At 49.1% G+C, this 5,884-nt stretch overlaps 1 pseudogene; it reads left to right on the forward strand.

Annotated features, from left to right (window-relative positions):
* The first annotated feature begins 1,900 nt into the window (after positions 1 to 1,900).
* LOC115519621 lies at positions 1,901 to 2,052 on the forward strand (annotated as a pseudogene).
* The last annotated feature ends 3,832 nt before the right edge of the window (positions 2,053 to 5,884 follow it).

The raw sequence follows: 5,884 nt of genomic DNA on the forward strand, positions 1-5,884 counted from the left end.
GCGGATCGCAGCGTGTCACAATGTTTTTGTTCGCCATGAGTGTGGCTTTGGATTGCCCATTCCCTCTCTCCCCTGACCTGGCACATGCTTTTATTTGTTCATTACTGTTCAGCAGAAGTGAAACCATTGCAGTCGAAGCCAGTACCCCCCAGCTTTACATATGTACACGCAGGCACACAGGCTTAAACGTGCACACACACCCGTCCCGCCACCATTCCCTATCCTGGTCCCTTTCCCGCTCCCTAGAGGCAATCAAGATTCCATGCAGACCTGCACATGCGTTTGCACTGTATTTAAAGTTAGTGGCCCTGGGCTGGCACAATATTTATCCAGACGCTGTGCTGGGGCCTAGGAGTCAACACTGAGGAACGTGGACAGCCCTTGACCACCACCACCCCTCCCCCCCGCCCCGCGTAGTCTCCCAGCAGGGGGCATGGACGTTAAACCATGCAAACAGGAAATGTAAGTTGTGGCCGGCGCTGAGACAATGTCAGAAGATGCGAGTTGAGACGGGGGCTCAGGTACAGACCCTCTGAGCAGAAGACCCTTCATCTGAGCTCTCTAGGATAATTAAGGGTTCGGTGGCAAGGGGGTGGGCTGCTGAGCGATCTGGAGAGCAGAACTGAAAGGTAGGGGTCCCTGGCTGGGGGGGAAGAGCTAGGGAATAGTGGAAGGCAGGCGTGGCAGATACACAGGAGAGAAGGAGGAGGGAGAGGCCGACGTTGGGCCATCAACCGACTGAGCCACTCAGGTGCCCCAATCCTTGTTGTGTGTGTTTAAAACACCACTCCTGTGGTCACATGGCAACCAAGAGGTTGCTGCCCCTTGTCTAGACAGGAAGGTCACCATGGACACGGTAAGAGTGGGGGAAATCTAGATATATTTGAGGAAAGAGCAGATCGGTAAGTGATGGACTGAGTCAAGGGGGCTGAGGAGTGTGAGAACCACTCCCCAGCAGCAGCGCAGGAGCTCACGCGGTAGGGGAGCGGCAGGTAAGCTGGGGCCCCGGTATCGGCCTGTCAGTCACAGTCTGGCCACGCCTATGCCCTGGGCTGTCCGCAAGTCCCGCCTTAGTCCCGCCTTAGTCCTACCACGGGGCCTCTGACTGGGCAGAGGTGAGCACCTGATCCAAGGGCCGCCCTTTCATAGGCTGATGGGTCCCAGGGCCTTGGTGCCAAGGCAGCTGTAAAGGGCACCGCCCCCCTCCACGACTAAGCCAATCAGATTGCTTCCCTCCACGATGGGGTGAAAGGATTGGTCAATCGGGAGTGGGAGGAGGCTGGAGGAGCCCGGAAGTGGCACCATTCTGACAGACAGGGCCACCAGCGCGTTCCCGCCTACCCGGGTTTTACCTTCCCCCTCTTAGGACGAGAAGGACGTTGCAGTGGAGAGTGTCCGCAGCAAAGACGACCAGCCGTCATCTGTGATGCGGGTTTGTTTGTTTGTTTGTTTGTTTGTTTTTGTTTTTGCGATGTGGGTTTTAAAACAAGTGGTAACCTGATGACCATTCATTGGACTTGACGGAACTCAATAAAAGCCCGACAGGGTTTTAACAGAATCAGAATAATTCAGAGAAATATGAACACCCTCTCGAAGAAATACTAGTTTTCAGAACCAGCGCCCCTAGAAAAATTTCAGGGCCTTCTATTCAAAGAGCAGGTTTTAAAAACGCAGCTTAAGGTACTGAAATACAATTTTTTTTTCCTTTCAAAATATTTTATTTGTTATATTTAGTACTTTTAGAGCTGGTGATTCTCCTGGAACGGTTTGTCAAAAGATTGAAGTCTGCAGAAAATCAATTTCACATATGCCTGAATTTAACATGTAACTTTATACAGTGACACGTTAATATTTTCTTTAACATTATCTGTAACTTGTGATGTACAACACAGTGAAAGTGATACTTACATGGGGACATGGTGATCACCAAGGTGGTTCTCCCAGGGTGAGGCTCATAGACTGCGCTTAGGCCACACTGACCTTTGTGACTTCTCCAGATGTGGGAAACTCAACTGTTCAATTTCTCTTTTTTTTTTTTAATTTTTTTTTAATGTTTATTTTTATTTTTGAGAGAGAGAGAGCGCGCAGGCGGGGCAGAAGCAAAGAGGGAGGGAGACACAGATTCAGAAGCAGGCTCTAGGCTCTGAGCTGTCAGCACAGGGCTGGGCATGGGACTCGAACTCACAAACCACGAGATCATGACCTGGGCTGAAATCGGACGCTTAACCAACTGAGCCACCCAGGCGCCCATCAACTGTGTAATTTCTAATAGCGAGGGAGAGCGTTTGTGCCCTCCTCTGGGGGAAAAAAAAATGAAAGCGACTTCATAATTTGTCTATAATTTTAATGACCTGTTTCGGCACTTGACTGCCATACCTTGGATTACAAGCAAATAATAATAATAATAATAATAATAATAATAATAATTTAAAATTGCCCTTCTCGTTAATAATGAAACTTCACATGAAAATAGAATTTTCGGGGCGCCTGGGTGGCGCAGTCGGTTAAACGTCCGACTTCAGCCAGGTCACGATCTCGCGGTCCTTGAGTTCGAGCCCCGCGTCAGGCTCTGGGCTGATGGCTCAGAGCCTGGAGCCTGTTTCCGATTCTGTGTCTCCCTCTCTCTCTGCCCCTCCCCCGTTCATGCTCTGTCTCTCTCTGTCCCAAAAATAAATAAACGTTGAAAAAAAAAATTAAAAAAAAAAAAAAAAGAAAATAGAATTTTCTGTAAAATGTGACCTTTACATTTGAGTTCTATTTCTAAGCCTCCGAATATTTGCTTTGCAATATTGTAGCAGTTTTCAGAACCAGGGATTCTAAACCCTGAGGAATTGGCAACTCCCCGACATGCTTTATTGCAACGTCCATGCGTATGCTTTGAATTTGTCGTAATTTACTGACCGTTTTCTGCCCAAATGCTGGCAGTTCCCGTCCCAGACTTAGGCTGCAGAGCTCACGTTTGCATAGATCTACTGGATGGGCCCTTCCACGTGGGGTCCCTTCTCTCACCGTGGCTTTGGTGGACTGCAGCCATATTCTGCTGCTGGCAGTCTGGGCACGGATCCCAGACTGCCCCGCCATGTGGGTGCACACTGGGTGGCCAGGTCAACTGCTCAACACTCATGCTGCCCACCGCCTGCCATATCGCTGGCCCGGACCCCGCTTTCTGCCACCCGGTGTACCTTCTCTGCTCACACACATGCTTCGCTGTCCCATTGGACTTCCTTTACAAAACACAGTTCCAAGGAGAAAATTATTACGAATTTCAAGACAGTGAGAGCAGAGCGTTAAACCAAGAAGTGGGTCCCTCCTGAGAGCGGGGAAGCCTCTATAACTACACCGGTCACATGCCTCTGAGTTCAGCCCTGCCCAGAATACTGATCCCAGCCCCCTCTCCACTGGCCCTTCACTCTATTCGAAGTTGTTTTTTCTTTTAGTATCCTTGTCAATTAGATAGCAGCACTTGATTGTGGACCCATCATATTGGCTATAATTATAACCCAATAAATTTGATTTTCATCCAGTTCTAGTTCCTGGCACAGGAAATTCCTGGGGACCTCTGAATGATAGGGTTTAGAGGCGCACCTTTTGTTGTTCATAACAAGCCCCTTTCAGTCAAACGTGCGTGTATATTACTGAAGTAACTTTTGGAAAATTCCTAAAGATGGGTGGGGGAAGTGCCAGAGAAACCAGCCACGTGATTGGAGGGTTGGAAATTTCAGCCTCCTCACCGCCTGATCTGTGGGTAGAGGAGAGGGGCTGGAGATTGACTTCAATCACCAATGGTCAGTGATTTCATCAAGCATGCCTCCATAATGGAACCTCCATAAAAATCCTAACCAAAGGGATTCACAGAGCTTCTAGATTGGTGAGCCCATCAAGGTGCTGGGAGGGTGGTGCTCCCAGAGAGGGCACGGAAGCTCTGTGTTCGGCCTCCTCATACGTTGTCCTACTTATCTCTTCCATCCTGCTATTCCTGAGTTCTATCTTTTTAAATAAATAGATACTAGAAAGCAAAGTACTTTCCTGAGTTCTGTGAGCCTCTCTACCAAATTATTGGCTTATTGAGGGAAGGGGTCATGGGAACCCCTGATTTATAGCTGGCAGATCAGACAAAAGGGGGGCTGGGACTGTCCATTAACATCTGAAGTGAGGGCAGTCTCGGGACTGAGCCCTTAACTTGTGGGATCTGTCGCTAACTCTAGGTTGATAATGTCAGAACTGAACGGAACCGTAGGACATCCAGCTGGTGTCAGAGAATGGTTGACATGAGAGAAAACCCACGTTCGGTGTCAGAAGTGTTGGTGCGAGTGGTAGTAGAGAAGAAAAAAAGTGTGTGTGTGGTTTTCTGTAGGGCCAGAGCTATGATAAGCACTTTGCCAGCATTTCTATTTCGTTCTTTCAAAGCCTGTGATGGAGACACTAAACTGAGCCCATTCTACAGATGAGGAACTGAGCTAGAGAAGTGCACAGCCAGGGTCACACTGGGCAGAGCCTGAAGAACCATAGCACATTCACCTTCAAAATCCATGCTCTTGGGGGTGCCTGGCTGGCTCAGTCAGTAGGTCATGTGACTCTTGATCTCAGGGTTGTGAGTTCGATCCCCACACTGGGCGTGGAGCCTACTTAAAAAAAATAAATGAGTAAAAAAAAAAAAAAAAAAGATCCATGCTCTTAGCCACTGCCTCTTGTTAAATTATTTTTATACCAGGGTGCCCGGGTGGCTCAGTCGGTTAAGTGCCCGACTTCAGCTCAGGTCATGATCTCACAGTTCGTGGGTTCGAGCCCCGCGTCGGGCTCTGTGCTGACAGCTTAGAGCCTGGAGCCTGCTTCGGATTCTGTGTCTCCCTCTTTCTCTGTTCCTCCCCTGCTCATGCTCTGTCTCTCTCTCTCCTTCAAAAAAAAAAAAAAAAAAAAAACATTATTTTTATACCAGTATATGGTTATATTGGTGATTCACATCCCTTCAAGCCAGTTTTACATGAAAATTGCTTTCTGGATCAGCAAAGACTTCAACTCTGACCCCCCATCCTTCCCCCTCTGTGCTTACCCGTCTCTAGTGTCTTCCCAAGCCTGTCCCAATTATGTGTCCTAGAAATGCTACTTCAAACATTTGAGAGATCTCCGACAAAACCCCAAACCTTTCCCTCAAGCTTTTTCAAAAGTCTGCAGGCTTTTCAAAAATGACATCAGCTGGGTGGTGGCATCCGTTGAGCCCTTGCTGTCAACACGGCAGACTCCCAGGCCCATCCTTGGCCCTCCTCTCCATCTGTGCTCGCTTCCTTGGTAAGCCCATCTGGTCCCACGGCTTTCAGCATCCACTGTATACTGACCGCTCACAAGCATATGCCCCCAGCTTGGGCCACCTGTATATCCAACTGCCTGCCTTCACACTGCGACATCCAGGGGCGTCTCCTGTATATCACGCTCAAGGGCGGACTCCCGATGTTCCTTCCCCTCCCAGCGAACAGCGACTTCGGTCTCCGTGTGCTCAGGGCAAAATCCTTGGAGCCACCATAACTCCCTCTTTCTCTCACATTTCACATGTGACCCACCGGCGGATGCTATCAGCTCTCCCTCATTCTGACCATTTCTCTCCACTCGGGTCCCAGTCACTCTCGCCATTCTCCTGGACCACTGGGCCACTGCAGGGGCTGCCCGGATGGTGTCCCTGCTTCCGCCCTGGTGCCCTCCGGTCTGTTCTCAACACCAGCAGCCTTGATGATAATGATCATAATTGCTGCTCCCGGCCCACAGTGCCAGATACGGTTCTGAGTGCTTTCTTCATTTTAACTGTATTTAACCCTCACGATAACCATACAGAGTGATTGCTTTTATTGTTTTACAGATTGTGAAGCTGAGGACACAGAGCAATTAAATAACG

This window comes from Lynx canadensis, chromosome B4 (assembly GCF_007474595.2).
Source record: "Lynx canadensis isolate LIC74 chromosome B4, mLynCan4.pri.v2, whole genome shotgun sequence".
Classification (NCBI taxonomy): Eukaryota; Metazoa; Chordata; class Mammalia; order Carnivora; family Felidae; genus Lynx; species Lynx canadensis.